The sequence below is a fragment of the Leuresthes tenuis genome, unplaced genomic scaffold (assembly GCF_036924035.1).
Source record: "Leuresthes tenuis unplaced genomic scaffold, fLeuTen1.0.hap1 SCAF_34, whole genome shotgun sequence".
NCBI classification, from domain to species: Eukaryota; Metazoa; Chordata; class Actinopteri; order Atheriniformes; family Atherinopsidae; genus Leuresthes; species Leuresthes tenuis.
The window spans coordinates 325,328-338,117 of NW_027325388.1; the positions used below are offsets into that span (position 1 = coordinate 325,328).

At 43.4% G+C, this 12,790-nt stretch overlaps 1 non-coding gene and 1 pseudogene across 1 annotated transcript; one reads left to right on the forward strand and one right to left on the reverse strand.

The window, feature by feature from the left end:
- The first annotated feature begins 2,590 nt into the window (after nt 1–2,590).
- LOC140285318 (U2 spliceosomal RNA) lies at nt 2,591–2,781 on the forward strand. Its single transcript, XR_011910411.1, has one exon. It is a non-coding gene; the product is annotated as a U2 spliceosomal RNA (small nuclear RNA).
- A 9,523-nt stretch (nt 2,782–12,304) lies between these two features.
- LOC140285224 (U2 spliceosomal RNA) lies at nt 12,305–12,481 on the reverse strand (annotated as a pseudogene).
- Nucleotides 12,482–12,790: the final 309 nt, after the last annotated feature.

Sequence of the window (12,790 nt, forward strand, 5' to 3'; positions counted from 1 at the left end):
TTACTACTGCAAATCCTGTAGCATTTGTGCCATCAGGGTTTTTTTCCTTGATCTGTTGAATAAATATAGTTATTTCTGCATTTTCATAACGTATATCAGTTAAGTCTGGCCTGGGTAAAACACTGATGGTTATTTCTGGCTTTCCATCTGTGGGGTAGGTAGCAGTGTGGATGGATTAAGTGTAGCACATCTCTCGACAACAAGGTGTGGCTGTGAAAGAAGAACTGTTATGTAGGAGAGATGTCTGGTAAAGATATTTTGTTAAGTAACCATATCACAGCCACTGCATGAGGTACCTTAAGTGTTAATGGGTGAAATAACACCATTATTGTTGATGCCTGCACTGCCAATGGCTTCTGGCCATTGATTCAAAAGTACGATCTCGTCCCTTTTTCCCCCTTTCAGTGGACACTGGCCCCTAATTACCGCAATTCAGCAGGGGGTCTTTCATTAGGAGTACTGGACTCCCCCGTGCACGGTTTCAGCTCCGACCCTGGACAGCGGAAAAAACGTTGAGATCTGGTTTGAGGACCCAATTGTTGAGAAAAGTCTCTCAATGAGACTCAGAGTTGCTGGAGTCAGTTAATGCAAAGGTTTAATCTTGCAGCAAGTTCAAGAATGTGTGTGTGTATGGGTGTATGTGTGCGAACGTGTGTGAGTTTGTGTGTGTGAGAGTTTAAAGAACCTGTTATCCACAGGCAGGCCTTAACTAGTATGGCACGGGTCCAGCCTGTCTCATCTTTTTTGGAAGGTCCAGCGCTCGGCCGTAACCCTTCTGTCTGTTTGGACTCTCACATACATTCGGTTAATCATAGAAAAACGAGAACAAAACTTTTTAGCCCCTTAAATTCATAAAACAGACATGGTGCAGTTATTTCCATTCTAGAAAATAAGAGTAATCACCACCATTCCTATAAATTCTGGATATTCTAACAATCTGAATCTTTTTTAAATGTTCGATGAAGCCCTTTGCTGTTCTGTTTAGAGACTCAGCTGATCATAAACCAAGTTTTGCTCTTGAACCAAGCTTCTAAACTCTTCACCTTTTTCATTTCTCAGTTAGTATTCACTTTAAAACTGATTAAAAGAAAAATTAAATGAATGCCTATCAACAAATGTGGGATCTAAACTCTAGTGCTTCCTCTAAAATAATTTCCTTTCTCAATTCAGAAATGTGTGTGTGTAAGTCACAACACCCGTGACACCAAAACGGCTTTCTTTTCTCTCTTTTCTCTACACTCTGCACTGTGAGCACACACAACAAATCAGAAAGGCTTTTTTTCTCTCTTTTCTACATTATGGACTGTGGGGACACAAAACCGCTCTCTCTTTTTTTTTTTTTTGATTGTGTGCCAGGGCGTTGTCTCACGTATTAGATTATGCTTAAGATACGAATGAGTTTATCAGTCACATCAGAATCCATACATACTGATCCTCCCGTAATAAAATGGTCGGATCTTATCAAACACACTTTGTTTCTTGTGACAAGTCAGCGAAACAGCGTATACACGTCAAGACACTGAATCAAGTTTGCCACAAGAACTCATAAGTTTGGCAGTATTGCTCTGCCGTCAGCAATCATACACCCATTTTATTTTCATGAGACATGTGCAGGCACCTGTTCATCTACTGTTCTATCACTATGAATTAGTTTATCTATTATCAATAAGGATACTTCTACAACTACTATCAAAGTATGTCCGGACTTCTTATGTTGTCAGTTGCTATATATCAATAAGTGGGTTGCTACTGAAAAGCATTAAGCATGTCACACAGCCCAAACATATAACATTTCAGGACACACCACACAGTTAACAACCACAGTGAAGCGTGTCAAAGCCCAAACATGTAACATTCAACAGGACACTTACACAACACATTCAAATCAAACAGTCAGACAACATACAAGAACCTATACCCCAGCCGGCATTGCTCCCTGCCTATTTTCCTACAACTCACTATGTGTGCGCACACCTTTATTCACAAACTCTTCAACTTATACTCTTTTACCGAAGCTGCTACAGCTCGATTGGCCAAATACCCTTAGATCCTATTTCGGTGAATTTGACATCTGCCTTGCATGTAACAGATTAGCGGTTTAGCAGTTTTAATTTAGTTTGAGTGAAGGAATTCATTTTATAGCAAAATCCGAAATCGTGAAGAACTCATGGAAGTAAGCTTATTCTCGGATTCCTGAATCTTTAGATTTGCTCTTTGTTTTACTGCAAAGTACAACGTTGAGCAGCACTAATGAGTTGTTTCTATTTTTGGCAGGCTTTACCTTTGCGGATGAAGCCCTTTCTGTCTGTGCAAAAGAAATCTTGTTACTGTGCAGAGTGACTTTTCTGAGTAGAGTCGTCTTACTTGTTGCGACTGTGCCAATGTTCGAAGCTGGAGTGCAAAGTTGTTGCTTGAATGGTGCTCGCTGGAGCGTGCGGTAGTGTAAAGTTATACCATTTAAAAGGGCTGAAGAGTGCTCAGTGCAGCGGGTGGGCCGAGGTGCAAAGTGACACTATGGCCATAAAAAGAACACCGCTACAAGTGCGCATTGTGCCAGGAAGGGCCCTCGGACGTGAACCAGTGGACAGTTATCGCTTCTCGGCCTTTTGGCTAAGATCAAGTGTAGTATCTGTTCTTATTAGTTTAATGTCTGATGTGTCCTCTATGCGAGGACTACATATTAAATGGATTTGTATCAATAGGAGTTGAAAAAGGAGCTTGCTCCGTTCACTCCAAGCATCGACCCGGTACTGTAGTGCCCCTGGGAACGGTGCGCTCTCCTCTGCTCTTGTGAAAAAGCAAACAGCGGTGCAGGATGGAAGTTTCAGGGAGCCCAAGATGAAACTTTCTTTTAGTCTGCTGAGAAAAGAGAGTGAATGCGAAGTAGACTTTAACACGGTTCTGGGAGCGAGCCGAGTGCGGGCTAACCAGGAGAATTGCTTGAAAGAAACGCGACACCGAATGAGCGGTCAGAACAAAGCCTCAATACGGTGTTCCTGTGGTGTTTTTATAAAATGCGGTGAAAAAAAAGGTGTGAATGCCCCATAGAAAACTAAAAGGTGGAGCGGAAGTGTTCGGCTGCAAGAAGGTGTGAATGTCCGACTATATTTGGTGAAAAGCAGGTGAAGCAAGGTCTGAATGCCCAACCTTACATTATCAAAAGCGAGATCAGAGGTTTTTGGCTGCAAGAAGGCCATAGTTTGCCAAAAGTGGGTAAGGTGCGAATGACCGACTAAATATCAACAAAAGTGGGGGCGGAGGTCTTCGGATGCAAGTGGGTGTGAATATCCCACCATAGAAGTATGGTGGAGAGGAAGCTGTGAATGGCCGACCATAGTTTGCAAAAAGCGGGTGAGAAAAGGTGCGAATGTCCAACCATACATGATCAAAACAGGGAGCGGAGGTGTTTGGCTGCGACAAGGTGTGAATGTCCACCCATAATTAATGAAAAGCGGGCAACAAGTAGGTTCGAATGCCCAACCATACATCATCAAAAGCAGGAGTGGATGTGTTCGGCTACAAGAAGGTTTGAATGTCCGAGCATAGTTTGTAAAAAGCGGGTAAGAAAAGGTTCGAATGCCTGAACATACATCATCAAAAGCAGGACTGGATGTGTTCGGCTACAAGAAGGTTTGAATGTCCGACCATAGTTGGTAAAAAGTGGGTATGAAAAGGTTCGAATGCCCAAAATCGGCTGAAAAAAACTGTGTTCGGCTGCAAAAAGGTGTGAATGTTTGACTAAAGTTTGTAAGACAAGGTTCGAATGCCTGACAATGTATGATCAAAAGCGGGAGCGGAGGTATTCAGCTGCAAGAAGGTCTAAATGTCCATCATTAATTGCTAGAAAACATGAAAGAAAATTTTCGAAAATCAATCTGCATATGATCATAAGTGGGAGAGGAGGTGTTCAGCTGCAAGAAGGTGTGAATGTCCTACCATAATTGCTGAAAAATGTGTTAGAAACGGTAGGAATGCCGGACCATACATCATCAAAAGCTAGAGAGGTGGTGTTCGGCTGCAAGTAGGTGTGAATGTCTGACTAAAGTTCAAATATATTAACAAAAGCGGGAGGAGAGCTCTTCGGATGAGTGGTTGAGAATTTCCAACCGTAATCTATAAAATGCGGTGAAAAAAAAGGTGTGATAGAAACCTAAAAGGTGGAGCGGAAGTGTTCGGCTGCAAGAAGGTGTGAATGTCCGTCTATAGTTGGTGAAAAGCAGGAAAAGCAAGGTCTGAATGCCCAATCTTACATCATCAAAAGCGAGATCAGAGGTGTTTGGCTGCAAGAAAACGGGTTAGGCGTGAATGACCGACTAAATATCAACAAAAGTGGGGGCGGAGGTCTTCGGATGCAAGTGGGTGTGAATATCCCACCATACAAGTATGGTGGAGAGGAAGCTGTGAATGTCCGACCATGGTTTGTAAAACGCGGGTAAGACAAGGTGCGAATGCCCGACAATGTATGATCAAAAGAGGGAGCGGAGGTGTTCGGCTGCAAGGTCTGAATTTCCAACCATAATTTGTAAACACCGTTGAAGAAAAGCCTCGAAAGCCCGACTATACACCATCAAAAGCGGGAGCAGAGGTGTTCAGCTGCAAGAAGGTCTGAATGTCCACCAATAATTACTGAAAAATGGGTAAGAAAAGGTGTGAATGCCCAACTATACATCATCAAAAGCAGAAGTGGATGTGTTCGGCCACAAGAAGGTTTGAATGTCCGACCATAGTTTGTAAAAGGCGGGTAAGAAAAGGTTTGAATGCCCGAACATACACAATCAAAAGAGGGAGCGGAGGTGTTTCTTTGCAAGAAGGTGTGAATGTCCGAGCATAGTTTGTAAAAAGTGGGTAAGAAAAGGTTCGAATGCCCGAACATACACCATCAAAAGAGGGAGCGGAGGTGTTCCGCTGCAAGAAGGTGTGAATGTCCGAGCATAGTTTGTAAAAAGCGGGTAAGAAAAGGTTCGAATGCCCGAACATACACCATCAAAAGAGGGAGCGGAGGTGTTCCGCTGTAAGAAGGTGTGAATGTCCAACCATAGTTGGTAAAAAGCGGGTAAGAAAAAGTTCGAATGCTCGAACATACACCATCAAAATTGGAAGCGGAGGTGTTCCGCTGTAAGACGGTGTGAATGTCCGACCATAATTGGTAAAAAGCGGGTAAGAAAAGGTTAAAATACCCGACTGTACACAATCAATAGCGGGAGCGGAGTTGTTCGGCTACAAGAAGGTGTGAAAGTCCGACCATGGTTTGTAAAACGCGGGTAAGACAAGGTGCGAATGCCCGACAATGTATGATCAAAAGAGGGAGCGGAGGTGTTCGGCTGCAAGGTCTGAATTTCCAACCATAATTTGTAAACACCGTTGAAGAAAAGCCTCGAAAGCCCGACTATACACCATCAAAGTCGGGAGCAGAGGTGTTCAGCTGCAAGAAGGTCTGAATGTCCACCAATAATTACTGAGAAATGGATAAGAAAAGGTGTGAATGCCCAACTATACATCATCACAAGCAGAGGTGGATGTGTTCGGCCACAAGAAGGTTTGAATGTCCGACCATAGTTTGTAAAAGGCGGGTAAGAAAAGGTTTGAATGCCCGAACATACACAATCAAAAGAGGGAGCGGAGGTGTTTCGCTGCAAGAAGGTGTGAATGTCCGACCATAGTTTGTAAAAAGTGGGTAAGAAAAGGTTCAAATGCCAGAACATACACCATCAAAAGAGGGAGCGGAGGTTTTCCGCTGTAAGAAGGTGTGAATGTCCGACCATAGTTGGTAAAAAGCGGGTAAGAAAAGGTTAAAATACCCGACTCTACACAATCAATAGCGGGAGCGGAGTTGTTCGGCTAAAAGAAGGTGTGAAAGTCCGACCATGGTTTGTAAAAAGCGGGTAAGAAAAGGTTCGAATGCAAAAATACACACCATCAAAAGCGGAAGCCGAGGTGTTCGGCTGCAAGTAGGTGTGAATGTCCACCCATAATTAATGAAAAGCGGGCAACAAGTAGGTTCGAATGCCCAACCATACATCAACAAAAGCAGGAGTGGATGTGTTTGGCTACAAGAAGGTTTGAATGTCCGAGCATAGTTTGTAAAAAGCGGGTAAGAAAAGGTGCGAATGCCCGACAATGTATGATCAAAAGAGGGAGTGGAGATTTTCAGCTACAAGAAGGTTTGAATGTCCAACCATAGTTTGTAAAAAGCGGGTAAGAAAAGGTGCGAATGCCCGAAAATACACCATCAAAAGAGGGAGTGGAGGTGTTCCGCTGTAAGATGGTGCGAATGTCCGACCATAGTTGGTAAAAAGCGGGTAAGAAAAGGTTCGAATGCCCGAATATATACCATCAAAAGCGGAAGCGGAGGTGTTCGGCTGCAAGAAGGTGTGAACGTCCGACCAAAGTTTGTAAAAAGCAGGTAAGAAAAGGTTCGAATATCCAACCAAACATAATCAAAAGTGGGAGCTGAGCTGTTCGACTGCAAATAGGTGTGAATGTCCACCCATAATTCCTGAAAAATGGGTAAGAAAAGGTGCGAATGCCCAACCATACATCATCAAAAGAAGAAGTGGATGTGTTCTGCTACAAGAAGGTTTGAATGTCCGACCATAGTTGGTAAAAAGTGGGTATGAAAAGGTTCGAATGCCCAAAATCGGCTGAAAAAAACTGTGTTCGGCTGCAAAAAGGTGTGAATGTTTGACTAAAGTTTGTAAGACAAGGTTCGAATGCCTGACAATGTATGATCAAAAGCGGGAGCGGAGGTATTCAGCTGCAAGAAGGTCTAAATGTCCATCATTAATTGCTAGAAAACATGAAAGAAAATTTTCGAAAATCAATCTGCATATGATCATAAGTGGGAGAGGAGGTGTTCAGCTGCAAGAAGGTGTGAATGTCCTACCATAATTGCTGAAAAATGTGTTAGAAACGGTAGGAATGCCGGACCATACATCATCAAAAGCTAGAGAGGTGGTGTTCGGCTGCAAGTAGGTGTGAATGTCTGACTAAAGTTCAAATATATTAACAAAAGCGGGAGGAGAGCTCTTCGGATGAGTGGTTGAGAATTTCCAACCGTAATCTATAAAATGCGGTGAAAAAAAAGGTGTGATAGAAACCTAAAAGGTGGAGCGGAAGTGTTCGGCTGCAAGAAGGTGTGAATGTCCGTCTATAGTTGGTGAAAAGCAGGAAAAGCAAGGTCTGAATGCCCAATCTTACATCATCAAAAGCGAGATCAGAGGTGTTTGGCTGCAAGAAAACGGGTTAGGTGTGAATGACCGACTAAATATCAACAAAAGTGGGGGCGGAGGTCTTCGGATGCAAGTGGGTGTGAATATCCCACCATACAAGTATGGTGGAGAGGAAGCTGTGAATGTCCGACCATGGTTTGTAAAACGCGGGTAAGAAAAGGTTAAAATACCCGACTGTACACAATCAATAGCGGGAGCGGAGTTGTTCGGCTACAAGAAGGTGTGAAAGTCCGACCATGGTTTGTAAAACGCGGGTAAGACAAGGTGCGAATGCCCGACAATGTATGATCAAAAGAGGGAGCGGAGGTGTTCGGCTGCAAGGTCTGAATTTCCAACCATAATTTGTAAACACCGTTGAAGAAAAGCCTCGAAAGCCCGACTATACACCATCAAAGTCGGGAGCAGAGGTGTTCAGCTGCAAGAAGGTCTGAATGTCCACCAATAATTACTGAGAAATGGATAAGAAAAGGTGTGAATGCCCAACTATACATCATCACAAGCAGAGGTGGATGTGTTCGGCCACAAGAAGGTTTGAATGTCCGACCATAGTTTGTAAAAGGCGGGTAAGAAAAGGTTCGAATGCCCGAACATACACCATCAAAAGAGGGAGCGGAGGTGTTCCGCTGTAAGACGGTGTGAAAGTCCGACCATAATTGGTAAAAAGCGGGTAAGAAAAGGTTAAAATACCCGACTCTACACAATCAATAGCGGGAGCGGAGTTGTTCGGCTACAAGAAGGTGTGAAAGTCCGACCATGGTTTGTAAAACGCAGGTAAGACAAGGTGCGAATGCCCGACAATGTATGATCAAAAGAGGGAGCGGTGGTGTTCGGCTGCAAGGTCTGAATTTCCAACCAATAATTACTGAAAAATGGGTAAGAAAAGGTGTGAATGCCCAACTATACATCATAAAAAGCAGAAGTGGATGTGTTCGGCTGCAAGAAGGTGTGAATGTCCAAGCATAGTTTGTAAAAAGTGGGTAAGAAAAGGTTCGAATGCCAAAATATACACCATCAAAAACGGAAGCCGAGGTGTTCGGCTGCAAGTAGGTGTGAATGTCAGATCATAATTTGCAAAAAGCTGATGAGAAAGGTGTGAATGACCGACAATAATTACTGAAAAATGTGTTAGAAAAGGTAAGAATGCCGGACTATTCATCATCAAAAGCAGAGAAGAGGTGTTCGGATGCAAGAAGCTGTGAATGTCCAGCCATAATTACTCAAAAACGGGTAAGAAAAGGTAGTATTGCCAGACCATAAATGATCAAAACAGGGAGCGGAGGTGTTCCGCTGTAAGAAGGTGTGAATGTCCGACCATAATTGGTAAAAAGCGGGTAAGAAAAGGTTAAAATACCCGACTGTACACAATCAATAGCGGGAGCGGAGTGGTTTGGCTACTAAAAGGTGTGAAAGTCCGACCATACATCCTCAAAAGCAGAACTGGATGTGTTCGGCTACAAGAAGCTTTGAATGTCTGACCATAGTTTGTAAAAAGCGGGTAAGAAAAGGTTCGAATGCCCAAACATACACCATCAAAAGAGGGAGCGGAGGTGTTCCGCCATAAGAAGGTGTGAATGTCCGACCGTAGTTGGTAAAAAGCGGGTAAGAAAAAGTTCGAATGGCCAACCATACATCATCAAAAGCAGGACTGGATGTGTTCGGCTACAAGGTTTGAATGTCCGAGCATAGTTTGTTAAAAGCGGGTAAGAAAAGGTTCGAATGCCCGAACATACACCATCAAAAGAGGGAGCGGAGGTGTTCCGCCATAAGAAGGTGTGAATGTCCGACCGTAGTTGGTAAAAAGCGGGTAAGAAAAGGTTAAAATGGCCGTCTGTACACAATCAATAGCGGGAAGGGATGTGTTCGGCTACAAGAAGGTGTGAAAGTCCGACCATGTTTTGTAAAAAGCGGTTAAGAAAAGGTGTGAATGCCCGACAATGTATGATCAAAAGAGGGAGCGGAGGTTTTCGGCTGCAAGAAGGTCTGAATGTCCAACCATAATTTGTAAAAACCGGGGAAGAAAAGGCTCGGAAGCCCGACTATACACCATCAAAAGCGGGAGCAGAGGTGTTCAGCTGCAAGAAGGTCTCAATGTCCATCAATAATTGCTAAAAAACATGAAAGAAAATTTTCGAATATCAAACCGCACATGATCATATGCGGGAGAGGAGGTGTTCAGCTGCAAGAAGGTGTGAATGTCCACCCATAATTCCTGAAAAATGGGTAAAAAAAGGTGCGAATGCCCAACCATACATCATCAAAAGCAGGTGTGAATGTCAGATCATAATTTGCAAAAACCTGATGAGAAATGGTGAGAATGCCCGACTATACACCATCAAATGCGGGAGCGGAGGTGTTCGGCTGTGAGTAGGTGTGAATGTCCGACCATACTTGCTGAAAAATATGACAAAGCAGTTTATGACATATGACATATGATATATAATAATAATAATATGACACCTCCGTTCCCTCTTTTGATCATACATTGTCCGGCATTCGCAACTTTTCTTACCCGCTTTTTACAAACCATGGTCGGACTTTCACACCTTTTAGTAGCCGAACAACTCCGCTCCCGCTATTGATTGTGTACAGTCCGGTTTTTTAACCTTTTCTTACCCGCTTTTTACCAACTATGGTCGGACATTCGCAGCATCTTACAGCGGAACACCTCCGCTCCCTCTTTTGATGGTGTATGTTCGGGCATTCGAACTTTTTCTTACCCGCTTTTTACAAACTATGGTCGGACATTCAAACCTTCTTGTAGCAGAACACATCCACTTCTTCTTTTGATGATGTATGGTTGGGCATTCGCACCTTTTCTTACCCATTTTTCAGGAATTATGGGTGGATATTCACACCTACTTGCAGTCGAACAGCTCTGCTCCCACTTTTGATTATGTTTGGTTGGATATTCGAACCTTTTCTTAACTGCTTTTTACAAACTTTGGTCGGACGTTCACACCTTCTTGCAGCCGAACACCTCCGCTTCCGCTTTTGATGGTATATATTCGGGCATTCGAACCTTTTCTTACCCACTTTTTACCAACTATGGTCGGACATTCACACCGTCTTTCAAGTGTAACACCTCCGCTCCCTCTTTTGATGGTGTATGTTCGGGCATTCGCACCTTTTCTTACCCGCTTTTTACAAACTATGGTCGTACATTCAAACCTTGTAGCCGAAAACCTCCACTCCCTCTTTTGATCATACTTTGTCGGGCATTCGCACCTTTTCTTACCCGCTTTTTACAAACTATGCTCGGACATTCAAACCTTCTTGTAGCCAAACACATCCACTCCTGCTTTTGTTGATGTATGGTTGGGCATTCGAACCTACTTGTTGCCCGCTTTTCATTAATTATGGGTGGACATTCACACCTTGTCACAGCCAAACACCTCCGCTCCCTGTTTTGATCATGTATGGTTGGACATTCGCACCTTTTCTCACCCGCTTTTTGCAAACTATGGTCGGACATTCACAGCTTCCTCTCCACCATACTTGTATGGTGGGATATTCACACCCACTTGCATCCGAAGATCTCCGCCCCCACTTTTGTTGATATTTAGTCGGTCATTCACACCTTACCCGTTTTCTTGCCGCCAAACACCTCTGATCTCGCTTTTGATGATGTAAGATTGGGCATTCAGACCTTGCTTTTCCTGCTTTTCACCAACTATAGATGGACATTCACACCTTCTTGCAGCCGAACACTTCCGCTCCACCTTTTAGGTTTCTATCACACCTTTTTTTTCACCGCATTTTATAGATTATGGTTGGAAATTCTCAACCACTCATCCGAAGACCTCTCCTCCCGCTTTTGTTAATATATTTGAACTTTAGTCAGACATTCACACCTACTTGTAGCCGAACACCACCTCTCTAGCTTTTGATGAGGTATGGTCCGGGATTCTTACCGTTTCTAACACATTTTTCAGCAATTATGGTAGGATATTCACACCTTCTTGCAGCTGAACACCTCCTCTCCCACTTATGATCATGTGCGGATTGATTTTCGAAAATTTTCTTTCATGTTTTCTAGCAATTAATTATGGACATTTAGACCTTCTTGCAGCTGAACACCTCCGCTCCCGCTTTTGATCATACATTGTCAGGCATTCGCACCTTGTCTTACCCGCTTTTTACAAACTTTAGTCGAACATTCACACCTTTTTGCAGCCGAACACAGTTTTTTGCAGCCGAATTTGGGCATTCGCACCTTTTCATACCCACTTTTTACCAACTATGGTCGGACATTCACACCGTCTTACAGCGGAACACCTCCGCTCCCTCTTTTGATGGTGTATGTTCGGGCATTCGAACCTTTTCTTACCCGCTTTTTACAAACTATGCTCGGACATTCAAACATTCTTGTAGCCAAACACATCCACTCCTGCTTTTGATGATGTATGGTATGGCATTCGAACCTACTTGTTGCCCGCTTTTCATTAATTATGGGTGGACATTCACACCTTGTCGCAGCCAAACACCCTGTTTCGATCATGTATGGTTGGACATTCGCACCTTTTCTCACCCGCTTTTTGCAAACTATGGTCGGCCATTCACAGCTTCCTCTCCACCATACTTGTATGGTGGGATATTCACACCCACTTGCATCCGAAGACCTCCGCCCCCACTTTTGTTGATATTTAGTCGGTCATTCGCACCTTACCCGCTTTTGGCAAACTATGGCCTTCTTGCAGCCAAAAACCTCTGATCTCGCTTTTGATGATGTAAGGTTGGGCATTCAGACCTTGCTTCACCTGCTTTTCACCAAATATAGTCGGACATTCACACCTTCTTGCAGCCGAACACTTCCGCTCCACCTTTTAGTTTTCTATGGGGCATTCCCACCTTTATTTTCACCGCATTTTATAAAAACACCACAGGAACACCGTATTGAGGCTTTGTTCTGACCGCTCATTCGGTGTCGCGTTTCTTTCAAGCATTTCTCCTGGTTAGCCCGCACTCGGCTCGCTCCCAGAGCCGTGTTAAAGTCTACTTCGCATTCACTCTCTTTTCTCAGCAGACTAAAAGAAACTTCCATCCTGCACCGCTGTTAGCTTTTTCACAAGAGCAGAGGAGAGCGCACCGTTCCCAGCGGCACTGCAGTACCGGGTCGATGCTTGGAGTGAACGGAGCAAGCTCCTTTTTCAACTCCTATTGATAAAAATCCATTTAATATGTAGTCCTTGCATAGACATATCACATATTAAACTGATAAGTACAGATGGATTATGTGCAATTAGTAAAGAGAGTAGAGGACGATCTCTCTCGTTGGAAGTCCTTACCTATATCACTTATGGGGAGAGTTACAACCATTAAAATGATGATACTACCAAAAGTTAACTATTTGTTCTCAATGATCCCCATAAAACCATCTGCTACTTGGTTTAAGTCACTAGATTCATGCATCTCCAAATTTCTGTGGAAAAACAAACCACCACGTCTTAGTTTAAAAACCCTACAGAAGACCAAGGACAGTGGTGGATTAGATTTACCTCATTTTCAGCACTATTCCTTAGCCAATAGGTTACAATATATATCAAAATGGTTTAAACCTTGTT